Genomic DNA, 18,417 nt, shown 5'->3' with positions numbered 1-18,417 from the left:
AACTGAAGGTTTCTTAACCAGTTGTACCACAGCGACCCAGACATTCTTTTGATGGGTGTCAGTATAACATTTTAACAGACTATAGGCACACCTTGGTATGATGGAAAATTGATGTCGATGTAGACAAAACATTAAACTCCAACCGTCCTTCCTACAAACAGAATTTGATCAAATGTGCTAGTCAATTTCTTGTGTCTGGAGCCTGTAGGTTTCTTGTGGTGGTGGTGGTGGCGGCGGCGGCGGCGGTTGCGGTCAGTCTCTCACTACGGAGTATGGAGTACAACTGCTGGGTTCACTTCATGGGTAGTTGGCCTGCATTGAGGATGAGTTGGGGGGGGGGGGGATAATCGCAGTGCCACAATATTGGAACAAATATTTTGGATGTCAGATTATGACGATCATCGAAGATGTCATGGTTAGTACTTGTACGGCAATGGGATGTTCAACACCAACCACCTCCTTCTCAAGCACCACTACGACATTATATGAAAAGTAATACTGCCACCCATCAAGAGAATGTGTGCATTGCTATGGTACAGCTGACTGAGAATCCTACAGGTAGCTGGGAACCTATTGTAATCTGAGTTTGCCATGGGGCCTACAGTTTAAATCTACTGAATCATCATCATCTTCATCTACTGCTTCTGCTACAAATGCTAGAGTGGTACTATACCAACTGAACCAAAGTGACCAAATGTGTGTAGGGATTACTGTAGTGCATTTTCCTGCACAAACTCACTCACATCAGAAGTGAGAGATGTGTGTTGTGTGTGGTGCTAAATACTTTGATGCTGCCTTGCTCCAGTATATTCTAGATAGGCAGTAAGGCTGCATGCAAAACATTGTGGAGGTTAACTTACGTAACTGCTAGTATATCTATATTGCTATTCCACATTCAGATGGAGCAATGGGAGAAAGAATATGCATATCAGAGAAGTAACTTTAAGTGTTCGAGTTTTGTGAACCTGTGCGATCTGTGCTCTGTAATATGCATCACAGCAGAGACTACCTTTGGTGAACATATCTTAACTGCTCTTTGATTTAGTTGTGAAGTATTTGTTGGTACACAAAGGTCATGTTCCTGACTTCTGGTTGGTGTTAAATACATGGTGTGCTGTGGGCTGGTGTCTGACACTGATGACTGTTTTTCATATTGAAATGGCATTGATAGCAAGGAAACAGACAATTACTCTCATTCGCTATTCTGTCACGTTTACCATCGCTGACCTATCGCATAATACCCCTTGTAGGTAACGTGCAGTTGTATGACGGCAAATGGCAAACTTGGCTGAACATGTTTGCGATTTTGTTTTTAATGTTTCATTACAATGGAATCTAACTCATTATGCTATTTTCAGATGACTGCTTTCACAGGCCGTCCCGGTTAGCCTCTGCTGCTCTCTTGAGACATAATGCTCATATTCCTTACCAGACGGATGTAGCGATCTCTGCTGTGTCGCCAGATGATGGTACAGTCATCTGAAAAAGTATATGTTTTAGTCTGTAGTCTCAATTTATTTTTCCGACTTGCTTCGGTACCCAGTACCATCTTCAGGCCATCCTACTATCAAAAAATTCAGATACGTACTCTAAACAGTAGTGTAAGACCGATTTACAAAAATGTTATACTCAGACAGCAAACCTGTGGTATATAGTGAAGCATAAAGTATGTAGAAAGCCTCTTATTATTCCTGACACGCAATTGTTAAGCTGGCGCCTCAAGGAGGTGTCAGTTGTTAAAAGATGATGTCAGTGTAGAGCTTCAAATAAATGTAAATTGTGGCCATCAAGGATAAGTGTCCTCTATGAAAAGAGTTTTTCATTTATTTATTTTATCCCCTTTTTACCTTTTAAAAAAATCGCAGTCTAAAAGATACTGAAAAATAGCATAAAATTTGAAATTAAGAAATTACTCAAGAAGTTAGATTCCACTGTAATCAAACATTAAAAACAAAATCGCAGACATGTTCAGTCAAGAGTGCAGTTTGCTGTTATACAACTTCAGGTTACATACATGGGGTATTGCATGATGTATAAATGTGCCAGGAAATTTAATTGTTTGACAAGAAGTTCCGTGAATTTTTCATCTCGATGCGTCAGTGTTTATTTATTGCTGATGTAATGTTATGATCTGATTTGGTGTGTGCTGACCACAAAATCCGGATTGAAGTGCAGAATTATAGCAGATGTTTGATACTGAAACGTCTCTGCTGTTTGCCATAATTCTTCGACATATTTGGTAAAATGTCAAACAGAGTCCTATGCTTTCCCTTGGAGGTGTCACGCCAAGTCTGTGAAGCTTTAAAGTCACTATCTTCAGATTGCAATGAAACTGCTGCTACCATTGCTCATTGGTTTAACTTCTCAGATATAACTAGCCAGATGTGTGCTATTTCTGGGTTTTTCGAAGCGATTAAACCCACGAATTGACATGGTGAAATTATATGCATTCCCGTACCCCACCTGATGGGTTCTGGAGGCTTAGCAGCAGCTCACCCCTTCAGCCAGAAATGTCCATTCGTTTCAGCTACCCCCGCCACGCACCTGCAAGGCAGGCAGAATCATTCTAGGAAACCAGCCACATACTTATCAGTGTAATTTCAATTAAATTTTATGATCGTAATGCCAATCTGGTGACCTTCGCCAGTGAGTGAAGTATCTGAAATACCTTTTTCTGATGATGACTGTGGCTCTGGAAACATCAGTTTTCTATGTAGATCTGTATAATTCTTATGACTGCATATAATTTTCCAGATAAAATCTTTCATTCTCCTTACCAGCTATCGATATGTTGAAGTTACAGTTTCCCACGTCAGATCCATACCTCCCTTACGACTGGACATAGTCATTTTCTTTGCACATGTCGGAACTCTGTCACTTTACACTCCAACACATACACATTTCCGATTATCGTTTATATGTGTATAGTGTCCGAATTGACATTTAATTCTTCCAGCTAATCAGATTTCAGAATAGGCTGCAGGTATTTTCAAGCACTTCCAGAAGCTGCATCCCTCCAAGACTCTAACCACTGTAACTTTACATTCCAACAATGTAACATTCCCGACAAGTAGTGTGATCATCATTTATAGAAGTATAGTATCTGAAAAATTATGGTATGCCTACACTCACACCAGCTGGGTGTTGTTTGACACGACTGATCATAGCTTCCCACCAGCAAAATCCTCCCACCATTTTGTCGTTATCACATGTGTGTCAAAAAATAAAGGGCGTAATTATAATTAAAAAGCCCTTGCATCTATTATTTATGTTACGTGCGATCTTGCATGTTTGGCAACGTTTGCTAGAGTAAGAAGATGCTAGCTAAGTTCCAAGTCACAGACACCTGCTAATTACCAAGAAATACCTTCACATTGCAACAGCATTGTTCCATAGTTAGAAGACTATCTAGTTGTCCATCTGTCACTTACCAGCAAGAGATCTAAAACAAGGAAAAACAGTACAGGAACTTACATTGCACAACGAAATTCAGAAGCACAACACCTACAATGCATTGATACCGAATGACAGTTTATAAGTATCTCCTTTATCGTATTTCTGTAATTAGCAGGCTAGAAATAAGATAGTGTAATGTGGTAAGAGGCTTCGTTGACAGCAATCTCTCTCTCTCTCTCTCTCTCTCTCTCTCTCTCTCTCTCTCTCTCTCTCTCTTTCTCTTTCTCTCCCCCCCCCCCCTCATTATTTTTGTAACATCCAATGGAGTAAAACTATGACCTATAAAAACTTTTCTAATGTCACCTTGGGAAAGAATAGGGTTTGGAAACTAGGCAGTCGCGGGATCGAATCTCGGAATTCCCCGCCACAGCATATACCGGTCCTAGTATCCACCAATAGTATGCTAGGAAAAACTGTCTCAAACAGAGGGTATTGAGTTAATTACCCAGTTTGATAGAGTGGGGGACGTATTTCCAATAGGGGCTGGAGGTTTCCCAGGTATTTGCTATTGTATTCACAACAAGGGAGTTTTCAAGGTGGTTTCTGGAATGCTTTCCTTCCATCCGCTATTGGTTTCCAAAGCAACGGAAGTGTGAGAACAGAGGGATATACCTACTACCAGCACCTGGTCTGCATGATGAGTTGTGAGTGTGGGAGGAACATTGTGGTCTGTGTGATTGCACACATTAATTCAATCACAGACAGGAAGTAGCCACTTGAGAGAGAGCGGTAGTGGTTTCTTAGGTCTCAAAGATCAAATGGTTGCCACCACCTGCTGTTTTGTTCGACAGGAAGTAGCCACTTGAGAGGGGTTCATGCATGTGCAGACTTCCAGTCCTGTCCCAGCTAGAGGTGATAGCACATAGTACTGTAACAGTGAAGCAACTGTTGCATGGACGCACAAAGACGTGATCCTCATGGCCCTTGTGGCCCCCGTCACGTATACTCTGCGGTCGGTGCGGAGATGCGATCGGAAACGTTTTAGCAATGTAATTGTGTACCGTGAGTTATGTTGACGACGACTTCATGATGGTATTTCTTTCATGATCGATGTATTTCACAATATCTGCATTTTTGAAAATTAAAGAAACTGCAGAGAATGATAAGCTTTTCCCATCAGATCAAAGCCCTGCAACTTGAATTTTAGAAATAAACCGTATATCTTTTGCTATGTCATTGGCATTGATTTCAATTTCATGTTGTGAGATCCTTCCTCTCAGCACAGACTGAGTCTTTTTCCTTCCAATTTCCAAGTGGGGGAGAGGAGGGGCCTAGAGGATTTCCCAGAAGGGGAGGGGTTAGTTAATTTATTGATTTAATTAATTACTCAATTCGTCGATATTAAATATTTTCTTGTATTGGTGTGGGAGTCAGGGAGAGGTTGGTAATTTCACAGAGGGGTGGGGGAGTGGTGATGGGTTTCTCAGAGTAGTGGATTATCTCCAGGGGGGGTCGTAAATAAATCGTGTTTGCCCATTAATCTATGAAACCTGCACAAACCAAGTGGCAAAGAACACTATTTGTCATACTATTCATGGGACATGAGCCATTCACACTGATTTCTCTAATCTGAAAATGAAAATTACCTTTAATGCAATATTAACTTGGGTGTGATTGTAACCGACTTCATAAACCACATACTAAATAGAAACACCAGCTACAGTCCTGCAGAGTGCGCAGCTATAACATATAGTGTTAACGCGCCATACCTCGTCGCAGGCAAACACCAAAGTACTCACTTACTAACTGGGGACTGGAAGAGGTATTGGTCTCCTTCCACTGTTAGAAATAAGTTTGGTGTGTCAGCTATACTTTGTACACAGCAAACTATTTCTTAAAACCTATCAAATGTAAACTGGTCAACGATTATATACTTCACTGCAAGTTTTTCAGAATGTGCCTGATGGATTACTTATTTGGGAAGCATCACAATAACTGTGGGGAACAACGAAAATAAAACCAGTTTATCATAAAGCGCAAATCCCAAAACAGTGATTTTTAATTAATTCTTTACGAGAAAAATAAGTTTATATATGAAGATAGTATCTGTCCTTTCAGACATGTCCGAAAGAACAGATACCATCTTCATATATATTAAGGGTCACTGGCCATTTGACCATATTCTTCTGTGCGGATGCACAAACAGTGCCCGAACTCTTGGGAATCGCCAGTAAAGCCGAGAGTAATGAGTGTGATGGGCAGGGGCACTATGAATGTAGTGCGGGACAATAAGTTGGGAATTTGGGTCTCACGGGAGGCGTGAGGTATTCATTTCATTGTAATTTGGGTCTCACGGGAGGCGTGAGGTATTCATTTCATTGTAAATAAAAGTTTCGCTGAGAAACTGCCTACTGAGACGTAAGTAGCTTTGCTTCATCTACATAAGTTTTTTCAGGCACATCGGATGACTTCAAATTAATGAAAGCGGCAGCGCGCCACTTGGACTTCTTCGCCACGCATCCCTCTAGTGCACCACTCGTGGCAACAAAGAGACGTGACGCAGACAACAAAGTGACATGTCCCCACCACGCCATTTCTGTGTGGACTGCTCACAGAGCCACGCCCGCGACGTGTGGTGAAAGGCTGGAACAAACACTGCCTTCCTCTCGCAGGGCTGGGAGCCAACGTCTGTGTCTGTGCTCCTGTGGAAGCAGCTCTTACGGATCGCAAATTGCATCTGGTGTTCTGAAGATCGTACTGGAACCCTGTCATGAACCAAGTTTAGTCTCTTAACTCACTTGCAAATAAAAAAACAACGAGCAACGCACGAACAAAGCAAAGCACAGTATACAAAGAATTAGATGACATCTGCAGCGCAGTTGTTTCCTGAGGTTGGCAATGTAGTAAACGTGATGGGTGAGACTCGACCTCTACCGTTATCTAGGCAAGCGTGGTTCAAAACATCCCCCACCTCAAAGTGTCACATTATTTCTTTGAATATTAGCATTGGTGTCTGGAGAAATATATCCCAGAAGGGCAAGACTCTAAAATTGCCATTTTCTGTTTTAAATATGTTCGTGAGTTTTAATGTGTAGGGGACACGGAAACTAGTGAGAGAGGCAAAAAAACTCAACCTTGTGGGGTTACACGTTTCGTTCTTCGGTGACCGCGCTGCAGTAGCGCCCAACAAACAGCGGAAAACTGTTATTGTACTATGCCGTCGTACATTATTGCTCCTTTGACATACTCTTCTCAAATTGTTTACGAGTCGTAGCCCGACTGTTTTAGTAATCAAATTCCTCATACTGTACATCACCAATTCATGTTATGGAATATAATGTATGCTCCATTGTCTAAATGCTTTCCTGAAGTGTTGTTTCGTGTGCAAGTTTTATAGGCACCCAAAATGGAAACTCAGGACAAGGTGGTTGGCAGAACTGCTCGAATCTGTGGCATCGACCGATATTTGCCGATTTCTGCTTGCTGCTAACATGAACTAGTAGGCACCATCAAATAGAGCAGAAGTGGGGAGTTAACGATTACTGAAATATTATGAGAAACTTTTTTTGGAATCACTTGTAGTGTCCGCTATCTCAAGTTGGTAGCAATATTGACAACTGTGGGGTGTTTACTGCGGAATTGATGGCCATCTATCGGACTCTCTGCTGTATTAAACGGTCTTCCCTCGCCCAAATTTAGTTATGTACGTACGGACTCAGTGAGTGGCCTTCAGGCTACCACTCGGTGTTTACCCGCCACGCTTGATCTCTGCCATCCACGACTTTCTAGCTGATCTTGGCGCCGCTGCTTATGAGATAGATTTTTTTTTTGCCGATCGTTTGGATGGGAGGGGGGGGGAGCGCCCCCCCCCTTCTCAGTGACCCCCCCTGGGAGCAGATTTGCAGCTTTACATCCGATGCCTTTCTGCTTATTCGTGGGCCGACTCCATGGGGAGGCTACACTCCTTTCTAATAAACATCGTGCAATCACGGAGACTCCCACCACACACTTTCCCCTCTGCTTCTCGTGGTGTGAATCTGAGGGTCGTTCGATTAGTAATGTCCCATATTTTTTTTCTCAAAACATATTTATTCTTAGGAGTCAGAATTTGGTGACAATACAGATCAACATGTCTTGTCCATGTCCTATTTTTCTATGTAGTCTCCATTACGTTCTATAGCCGTACGCCAACGTTGTGGAAGAGCATGTATTCCCTGATAGTAAAAGAATCTATAAGCGGCCTAAAGAGACGAAAGTCCGTGGGTGCCAGATCTGGACTGTAGGGCGGATGAGGAAAAGATACCCAACCCAATTTGGCGATGCATTCCCGGGTTCTCAGACTTGGGTGTGGGCGTGTTTTATCGTGTTGGAGCAAGTTTTCCGCTGGGTTCTTGTCCGATGGAACACGTCGGAAACGGTTCTCGAGTTCATTCAGAGTCGTCACGTATGCCTCTGAGTTGATGGTTGACTCCGTTGGCATCACATCCATGAGAATGACACAATCACAATCCTAGAAGACTGTTGCTTTTGTGTTAGCAGAAGAGCCAACATCGTGTTACGAGTGGGGACCGAAATGCACGCGTTTTAGCTCACGCAGGCTGGCGTGAGGAGGGAAGAACTATACTGACGTGAGGTCTGGAACATGACAAGGAATGAGAATTCAGAAAGCGGACGTAATTAGTTTGATATTTAACTTTAATCCATTAATGATGAACGTCGCTCTTGACGGTACATGAGTCACAATATTATCTGTTCAGAATACATTCTTGAAGATATTGCTTATAGTAACTGAATATGGCGCCTTGCTAGGTCGTAGCAAATGACGTAGCTGAAGGCTATGCTAAACTGTCGTCTCTGCAAATGAGAGTGTATGTAGACAGTGAACCATCGCTAGCGAAGTCGACTGTACAACTGGGGCGACTGCTAGGGAGTCTATCTAGACAAGACCTGCCGCGTGGCGGCGCTCGGTCTGCAATCACTGATAGTGGCGACACGCGGGTCCGACGTATGCTAACGTACCGCGGCCGATTTAAAGGCTACCACCTAGCAAGTGTGGTGTCTGGCGGTGACACCACAGTTGCCATGACTATTTCGGCAGAAGGGGTTGTCTTGAATTTCTTCTTTGATGGTGGATGAGGATGACGTCACTCCATGGACAGCCGTTTTGTTTCTGGCGCAAAGCGGTGCACCCAGCTTTCGTCCCCCGTAACGATCCGTGAGAGATACGCCTACCCGTCGGTCTCACAACGCTCCAACAATTCAGGTGAAATGGCCTTTTTTTGAATCTTGTGATCCATTGTGAGCATTCTTGGAACCCATCGTCAGCATCTCTTTGAATATCCGAGAGTATCGATCATTGTAGACGTACTGAAATAACTGCTCCGACTTTTCTTTCTATTCGAGTATATTCCTCTTGGGGTAACATTTCATAAGTGTCTTGAAAATTCCTGAATTGGACAAAAGATTAATTGAGCCAGGAGCAACGCAGTACGTCTGTCAGGTCAAGCTCGAGGTAATGAGGAGGTACATCAGCAGCAAAAATCGAGAACGGTGTGACAAATGAATCGAAATCATCCTTCACCGTGCAAAGTCTTAAATATATTTGAGAAGTGTTTCAATTATTCAAACATATTCCGACATGTCTGGTCCACAAATGACTTCCTTGATTCCCGGGAAACGTTCTGTATCTTAAGCATCCAGCCCGTTTTCTCCATAGGATTAATTTTTGTGTGATAGCATCAATGTTGTCCGCCACATCTGTTAGCAAATGATTCTCCCCGTGCACTGAAAAACTTGGTGAAATGAAATAGTCTGCAGTTTTGTCTTTGCTACATTTATCCTTACCTCAGTTTGTTCCCTAATGCCATCATTATTTCAGCCACCATTCACTCTCGTTAGAAGACAATCGTGACCATTGCTGTAATTGTGTTCCAGTGAACATTTTTCGAGGTAGTAATAGTGCAGTCATGTATGACATTCAAACTATATGAAAAGGAAAGCAATTTTAATTGAGCATTGGATGATTTGGGTTCTCCACTTCTATTTATTTTGGGTCAAGTGCGTACACTGATTGGTATTCCAAATGCAGAACGTAAATCTGATTTAATACAATTAAAACTGTTAGCAATCTGTGACAAGTCGACTGCCTTGCTTTATGCGTCCGGCTGCAGTGTTTTTCTTTCCTTCCCAGCCCCTTAGCTCTACTAGTCGCTGCTCTAGGCGAGAGCAAGGCCGGAGCGCTTGCACTCGAGGAGTGCTATTTGGCCAGACCTGCATTATAGGTCCCCCCCCCCCCCCCCCTCGTCACTGTCTGGGCATATAGTATTGTTATATTCAAATACCATGTAACGAAACAGAGCTTCTTTTGTCGGAATTATTATTCGAAGCCCACTAACAGGCTACCTGTAAAGATTAACGAAGGTGCGTACCTAGAGCCTGTCCTGGCTACCACTGAAACTTAACAAGTGACGGAATAAAGCACAAAAAACTGATTACGCTACACGCGAAAAAATCGAGGTAATATTGTAGTACACTATTTATAGCAAGTTTTAGACATCGAGTTTTTCTGACAGTCTGTAAAAATTAAAGCTTTCTTTAAAAAGAGCCAAATGACCCGCATACTGTGGACTAAGAAATACACACATCAAAAAAAGTTTTGCATCGCCCCAGTTCCCAGAACTCCTGACGATAGACGTTGACTGTGGATACTGTGTTCCCTTTCTGTTCAGAGATATCACTAAACCCGCACAAAGATGTAAACAACCATGCATGAGCAGAGCCTATTAGACGGAGGGGGTCCGACAGCTGATCAGTTCGTCATTGCACCAGGAAGGAGGTACACGGCTCGTGTCTGTAGTTCACCATGCCTAGACGGTCAATACCGCGGTTCGATCGCGTCCGCATTGTTACTTTGTGAGGGAAAGGGCTCTCAACAAGGGAAGTGTCCAGGCGTGTCGGAAGTGAACGAAAGCGATGTTGTTCGGACATGGAGGAGATGACATTCCTCGCTCAGGCCGCCCAAGGGCTACTACTGCAGTGGATGACCGCTACCAACGGATTATGGCTTCGAGGAAATCTGACAGCAGCCACCATGTTGAATAATGCTTTTCGTGCAGTCACAGGACGGTGTTTCGACTCAAACTGTGCGCAACTTCACTCCCGACGTCCATGGCGAGTACAGCAATCTGGACCACCACCTCTGAAATTCTAGCTTTGTGGTGGTACAATATGCAATGTGTGTTTCCATGAGCAATAAAAAGGTCGGAAATGATGTTTATGTTGATCTCTATTCCAATTTTCTGTACAGGTTCCGGAACTCTCGGAACCGAGGTGGTACAAAACTTGTGTTGATGTGTGTAGATAAGATATGTCTTACTTTTCAGGCGGTGACGATTTTGCACGGAGGCTTTGCCGAGAGTGAAACAAGAACACCTGTTGTAAAGAGTATGTTAAACATGACTTTATACAACTTTTGAATGATACTGAAATTTATGAAGATAACTTACACAATCGGTTGTTGTGCCATTTTGTTGCGACAACCTCAAAAAAAATTTGATTCACGTAGTGCATCAGTACCGCATTTCGCCATGAACATTGCAACGGTGTTCGGCCACCAGCAAGACCTTGCACTACCTCATTTTTTCACGAAAGTTCGAGGTTTCCTCGATAATCGCTTCCGAGGTCGGTGGACTAGCCGTGAAGAGCCATGGCCACCTCGTTCTCCGGACTTGACGCATCTGAACCTCTTTCTCTGGGGTTTTATTAAAGACCGTGTGTATATACCTCCCCTACAAAACAATTTAACCGACCTGAAAAATCGAATCTACTCTGTTTTTGCAAAAGTTATGTCGAATTTGCTGTAATGAGTGTGGGAAGAAATTGATAACCTTTGGGATGTTTGTCGCTTCACGTATGGTATTTCGCACCGAACCAAAATGACGCTTGACACATGTGTAATTTTAGGTTGTTTGCTACAAAATGATACAGCTACCGATTCCGTGTTTCTTCATTAAATTTCTGTATGATTCCAAAGTTGTAAAGTCCTCTTTGACTCACCCTGTGGAACATGACCGGATTTTTCGGGTAACATACCTTTACGTCTGCCACGAGTTAAGCTGAGGGCAAAAGGCAGTTGCGCCGAAGGAAACGGTTAAGTGTGACGCTCAAAGAAAAATCGTTCATGAAGCGATTGCTGAAGACATAGTTCGAAAATCGTGGTCGTCCACACTACACTAAAATTAACTAAGATGCGGCTTAGCGGCATAATCGGCAGTAACTTCTTCACTTCTAGTTTTTTGCAGTGATTAAGGCGCCTGTTCTCGTGACTCATGGAAATGTGGGGGGTGGAGAGGGGGGGAGGGTTGCAGCAGCGAGTAGCCCTCTTGCGGGCGCCCATAGGTATATAAGATGTGTAAAGGATATCTTTCGGTCTTTTAAATTATCATCGCAATCACATCTGGAGATAATGGCGCCATAAATCATTTTAAATGCAGGATATCCTGTCTGTGCTGTTGAAATAGCAGCTTGGCAAGTTTCTTTTTAGCTAGTGATCGTGCTACCTGGAGAGCGGTGCTGAGATACTGGACTCATATCAGGGAGGACGGTGGTTCATGTGGTCATCCAGATTGAGGATGTCCATCGTATCCTTAAAACGATTAAGGCAGATGCTGGGATAGTTCATTTGGAAAGGATATACCTGCTTTCCTTCCTCTCCTCAATCCATCTGATGCTGAGCTGAATCTCCAATGACCACGTCTTCTCCGGGACGTTAAAGTCTCCTCTTCTCTCTTTCGTAAATGTAAACACCAGTCACGGACTACGCCATAAGACTGTACCGACTGACCGACTGCCGACCGGAGTGGCCGTGCGGTTCTAGGCTCTACAGTCTGGAGCCGAGCGACCGCTACGGTCGCAGGTTCGAATCGTGCCTCGGGAGTGGATGTGTGTGATGCCCTTAGGTTAGTTAGGTTTATTTAGTTCTAAGTTCTAGGAGACGGATGACCTCAGAAGTTTAATCGCATAGTGCTCAGAGCCATTTGAACCAAGCCATTTGACTGACCGACTGCTGCCCGAAAGGCAGTACGACGAGCGAACTGTTATAATGGGACATTCGATCAACATGTCGCCAGTTCCTCCAGTCTTTATTGCCACTCGATGAATCCCCTTGATGCCGTTGCTGTTTTATTCAAGCTCCTCATTTAGCCTCACAGAATCTGAGTGGACCCCGCACCAAACCTCTCTGTCTCACAAAAAGTCCGAGGACATACGGGGAATACAACCCGGGTGATTCCACACCGAAGGCAGAGACGCTAACCATTTCTTTTTAGTGTCCCGTACCTCAGGGACCACTTCGTTGTTCGTTTGTCTCCCTGCCTGCTATCCGACGATTAAAAATTCTTTTTCTCAGGATCGGATGGACGTATAAAGTTGACGTTTTTTATGTGCTAAGGTCTAAAGTCCCATGGCGGTGTAATAAATATAAGCTTTCAAGCAAATGCAAACATAACGGACATTTAAGTCTGACACAGACTGCTCGGACATTCCCGTTCCAAACTTCTAGGACTTCTTGATTTCCGGTATAGATGAACTCTCTGTATATATAATTAAATTTGTTCCGAACCCACGGTGTGCGAGTCGTACTCGCACTTGTCCTGATTTTTTTGTCATGTTTCGTTTAATGTGTTTCTTCGTCCTTTTTCGTCAGTGGCTCCATGCTTCAAATCCCATCCATGAGAACATCAGTCAGTTTTTGTTTGTTATCCTTACAAGGGGCGGTCACTCCCCTGGCAGTACGCTCTGAGATACCGTGCTGGCTACCGTTAGGGTATGGCTGCGGTCTCTTCTCTCCTTCCTTTTGTGATAACGCTACGCCAACGTTGAGCAAAATAACAGACAAGCGCTGGCCGTATCTTATACATTTTGTCGGCGCGTTCTCATCGGCTGAAAGGGAATATCGTGTAGCTATCTACGTATCACTCGCTTGGATATCTCGAAGGTAAGATTAGATTGCATGATACACACTTAAAATCTGCCAATTCCGAATGGTGCTGGAAGGAAACTTTAATGTGCCGATACTACAAGACCTGTATAATTGCAGGATTAGTATTGACCTAAGTTGTGACAAGCGTCTGCAGTGCGACGTGACCGGATTTGAACTGCAGTCTCTTCGCCGTTGTTCGGTGCTATACAGAAGTGACGTTATTTTTACACAGTGGTAAAAAACAGTTGTCACGTGTGAGACTCGCAGCGAACAATTCGTCAAACGTTACTGCAGCAGGAGTCTGTCGAAATCAGATTTGAACGATAGAGCCAATCATTGTGAAGAACCGTAGTATTGAAATCAAAGCTGATTAGTATTAAAACTATTATGTTTATATAGTTTTCGTATTACCATGATTAAATTGTTTCTTCTTGACACATTTTTGTGTGTCTTTAACATAGTTTAGTAGTTAATGTTTTATGGAAAATCATACTTCGCAAGATTCAGAACTACTTACGTAGTTGTTGCTTCTGCGAGATGCTTTCAATTAATTAACGAGAAAATTTAGGATAATAGAATACTTCGATGCAATGAAACTATTTCGCATTTCATTCCAAGTGCCCGTGATTTGAAATCTATGTAGATACGTTTGTTGTCGATTTCGGTGTTTACAGGGATCCAAATCAATTATCATGACATACCTTTCCAACTGCCCCCCAATTGTAATAATGAATGCACCAATTTCGAAATGTTATTTGAAATAAAACATACTGAACATGGCTACAGCTTTTGCTAGGTAATATTGTTTTCACTGGTAGTCCAGGAGAGAAATAAAGCAAAACAAAGAATGCTGCAAAGGAAAACGAGACTAGCGGCGGAAGATCATATAAAGAAAACGAGCAGGTAAGTTACGTGGGATGTAGAAAAGATAGTATCAAAGGACGAAGATAAAGCAGTTGGACGAAATGAATGATGATAATGACAGATCTAGAGAAGTTAAGAGAGGATTCATACGGATAAATACGGAAACCTAAATGGCGATAAAAGCAAAAGTTTTAGGAAGATAGTAAGAGTATTTTGGCGAGTTACTTGGTGGAAATTGGGGAGGGAATAGAGAGAAAACCTTCAGTGAGGAAGAGAAGGAACTGAATTTGGAACTGGAATTGGATAAAGAAGTTAACGAGCTGGAATTCGAACCATCGGACTTAGAGGAATTGAAGAGCTCAATTAAAAACATAGAGAATGATAAAGCAGTAGGAGAGGATGGCATAGAGGCCCGAATTCATGAAATTATTGAATTACTAAAATTTGGGAGAAGAAGATGCATATCACTGTTAATGAATTAACAGAGGAAATATGGATAAAGAACAAACGCCAAAGCATTGGAACATGGAATAATCTGTCCATTCCATAAGAAAGGTGATAGGGCAGAGTGCAGTAATTACTGCGCGATCGCTCTCTTAGAGGAAACATACGTGTAAGGGGTTTATTAAGTCTTAGGCTCTCAGATAGAATAGCGGCTGTAAACGATACTGTTGTATTAACAGACTAGGTTTAGGAAAAATAGATCCACAGTGGACCAGATAGTTTTATTGTGATAAGTGCTAGAGAAATTTTACGAATACGACAAGCAATTGTATCGGTTGTAAGTTGATTTTGTACAAGCATACGAATGTCGAGAGAAGACTAAGATTGTCCAAACTATGAAAGATTTTAGATTTCCGCTAAAATTAGAGCCGTTGACCGAAATGACAATGAAAGCGCCTTTTTGTCAGGTCAGAATAGAGCAAGAGTTGTTAGGCAGGATAGTATGGTATCTGCACTTCTCGTGAGGATAGAGGGGAGATCTCAAAAATAAATGAGAAAGAGTACCAAATAGTGGAAAAGCTTTAACTATCTACGTTCGATAATAACATAAGGCAACAGGACAGCAGCAGAAATTCAGGAAAGGATGGCTAGTGGAAACCGAAGCTATTATTCCTTGCAGGTGTTTGTCTATATTAAGACCTATAGTAATACATTGACCGGAAGGCCAGGTGAGGATTACAGAGGTAGATGGTTTCTTATTGAGATGGGAAAGGAAGATTTTGAGAAAGATTTTTGGGGCAATGGGAGGGGAAGAAGGCTGGAGAACAAGGACAAACGCAGAACTACAGATACTTTTTGTATAGATGAATATTGTAGTGAAAATAAAGCAAAAAAGAAAAAGTTGGACTGGTCATGTACAGAAAATACCAGAAAATCGGAAGTGTCGATAATATGTTTATAGTGTGTACTTCAATGATACTTAGCGTTTTTTCCAAAGATTTTTATTGTGCGACCAGTGATTACCAAAATAAAAGAACAGTGATATGTCTCTGTGCCACCATTATAGTCGTCTTAATGTCCTTCGGAAGCCATAGGACTAATACATTCTTTATCCAAACATGGTATTTGATCTTCTCCGACCGGCTCCAGTACAGATTTTTTTCGTTCTCTGTCACTGAAGTTTTGTAACCTCACGCTTGTGGCATGGTTAGTGGCGATCTGCATGACGGAATTTCAGATGCAGTTTGTTGTGTAAGCTACCATCTTCTTTCTTTATAACTGACATAGCTAGCCAGAGATCAGTGTTCGTTCGTGGTGCGAGAGATGGGAGGGTGTCGCACGTATGCTCTCTTCCCTCACACCTCCCTCCCCCAAGTATAATTTGTTGACACTTCCACCTTTAACGTACCCCAGTTGCCCAGGTTTTAATAATAATAATAAAAACAACGGTGATAAAATGTTTTAATATGATAACAACGGCTTATGTTAATGATTAGTAACTCTCCTGAGAATCTCACTTAGCAAGCCAGCTAACGGTGTGTGGCGGACAGTACTTCCGGTACCACTAATTGATCCCTTTAACTCTATTCCACTCGCGAATAGTGCGCGGGAAGAATGATTGTGGGTAAGCGTCTGTATTGGCTTTAATTTCTCGAACTTTCTCCTCTTAGTCAAGACGCGAGATGTATGCAGGGGAAAGTAATATGTTGTCTGACTCCGCCTGAAAAGTTCTGCCCCGAAATTCCAGTATTAAAACTCTCCGTGATGCACAACGGCTCCCTTGTAACGTCTGCCAGTGGAGTTTGTTTAGCATCTCCGTTACGCTCTCTCGCCAGCTAAACGATCCCGTGACGAAACGCGCCGCTCTTCGTTGGGTCTTCTCTATCTCCTATCAGCCCCACCTGGTAGGGATCCCAGATAGATGAACAATACTCAAGAATCGGGCGAACAAGCGCCTTATAAGCCACTTCCTTCGTGGATGATTTACATTTCCTTAAGATTCTTCCTATTAATATGAATCTGGTGTCTGCTTTTCCCACTATCTGTTTTATGTGGTCATTCCATTTAAGGTCGCTCTGGACAGTTACGCCTAGATATTTTGCAGCAGACTCTGTCTCGAGCTGTTTGTCGTCAATAGTGCAGCAGTACAGTAGTGGATTTCTTTTCCTATGTAGGCGCAGTATATTACATTTATTTACGTTCATTGTCACCTGCCAGAGTCTGCACCATTCATCAAGTCTCTGCAGGTCGTTCTGCAAATTCTCACTATCTTCTGGCGTTGATACTTGGATGTAGACAAATGCATCATCTGCGGATAGCCTTAAAGAGCATCCGGTGCATTCTACTAGACATTTTTATGTACTGTAAACAGCAACGGTCCTATCACACTTCCCTGTGTTATTCCGGATGTTACATCTGTCGATTTAGTTTCGTTAAGAGCGCCTGTTTAGTTCTATGTGCAAGAAACTCTTAAATCCAATCGCAAGTCTTCTCCGATACTCTTAAGCTCGTATCTTTTTCATTAAATGGCATTGCGGGACAGTGTCAAATACCTTACTGAAATCAAGGAACACGGCATCAAACTGAACGCGCCGTTGTCCACTGCGCTGTGGATCTCATGGAGGAACGGATCGAGCTGAGTTTCGCTGGATCTCTGTTTGCGGAATCCATGTTGATTTTTATAGAGGAGATGTTCATTTTCCAAAAACGTGATAATGCTTGAGCATAAAACATGTTCCAGAATTCTACAACAGATTGACGTCAACAATATAGGTCTATAATTATGTGGATCTTCCTTACGGACTTTCTTAAAAACGGGAATGACCTGTGCTTTTTTCCAGTTTTAGGTACCTTTCGTTGCTGAAGCGGTCTACGATAAATTACTGCTACAAGGGAAACAAGTTCATACGCATAATCTTTATAGAATCTTATTTCATCTGGCCCTGACGCCTTTCCACTACTAAGCGATTGTAGCTGTCTTTCAATTCCGCGTTCGGTTATATCAACATCTACCATTTCGACTTACGTACGACGATTGAAAGAACGGACAGTCTTACGATCTTTCGCGGTGAAACAACTTCGGAAGACCGAATTCATGAATTCAGTAATTTGACCTCTTCTGTTATCTTCCGTTTCGGTTCCGGTGTGGTGGCTGAGAGAATGAATAGATGATTTTGAGCCACTTACTGATTCTGCATATGATCAAAATCTCTTAAGGTTTTTACTCAGGTGGGTTGACAACTTCTTGCTTTCAAAATCATTGAACGCTTGTCTCATTGCTCACTATCAATATATCAATTACCAGTACGATTGTGAACACACATCTACCACGCTCTGTGCTAACGTATAAATAAGGAGGATTCTGTTTCTTTCAGTCACTCCCAACTATTCTGGTTAGGAAAATCAGTGTTCTTTATACATTTTCCTTTGTGGTGAGCGTTTCATTGTCTGTCCTGCCGTACTCAGCTTCTTGTGCTTCGCCAGTTCCACCCTGTATTCTTGGATTGCGTCCGATGTGTGGACGGCTGCAGGTGAAACCAGCCTATGAATGTCCATGTGCGCCAGCATGTATCAGAAACGGAGTAAGCGTGAGTCATGTGTTCGGATTGTATACTACACACATCGAGGCGCCGCTTTTACATCAGTGCTAACGGGCTTCCTGTAGGAGTATGACGGGTCTGAGAACCTTGGCACTGCGGTCGCTTCATACTCGTCGACGTGTACCCTCGTACTGA

The 18,417-nt window shown here is 42.7% G+C and overlaps 1 protein-coding gene across 3 annotated transcripts in view; it reads left to right on the top strand.

Annotated features, from left to right (window-relative positions):
- The window catches only part of LOC124784099 (inversin-like), a 97,734-nt gene that overhangs the window by 10,680 nt on the left and 68,637 nt on the right, over positions 1–18,417 (top strand). For 2 of the 3 annotated variants that reach the window (XM_047254074.1, XM_047254075.1), the window contains exon 2: positions 1,359–1,469. The exons of the other annotated variant lie outside the window; for it this stretch is intronic. The gene's annotated coding sequence lies outside the window, so the exon portion shown is untranslated. The remainder of the gene's footprint in view (positions 1–1,358; positions 1,470–18,417) is intronic. 3 annotated transcript variants of the gene reach the window in all.

The sequence above is a fragment of the Schistocerca piceifrons genome, chromosome 1, assembly GCF_021461385.2.
Source record: "Schistocerca piceifrons isolate TAMUIC-IGC-003096 chromosome 1, iqSchPice1.1, whole genome shotgun sequence".
NCBI classification, from domain to species: Eukaryota; Metazoa; Arthropoda; class Insecta; order Orthoptera; family Acrididae; genus Schistocerca; species Schistocerca piceifrons.
The sequence above is the reverse complement of the archived record's forward strand: the minus strand, read 5'-3'. Positions and strand labels throughout refer to the sequence as shown.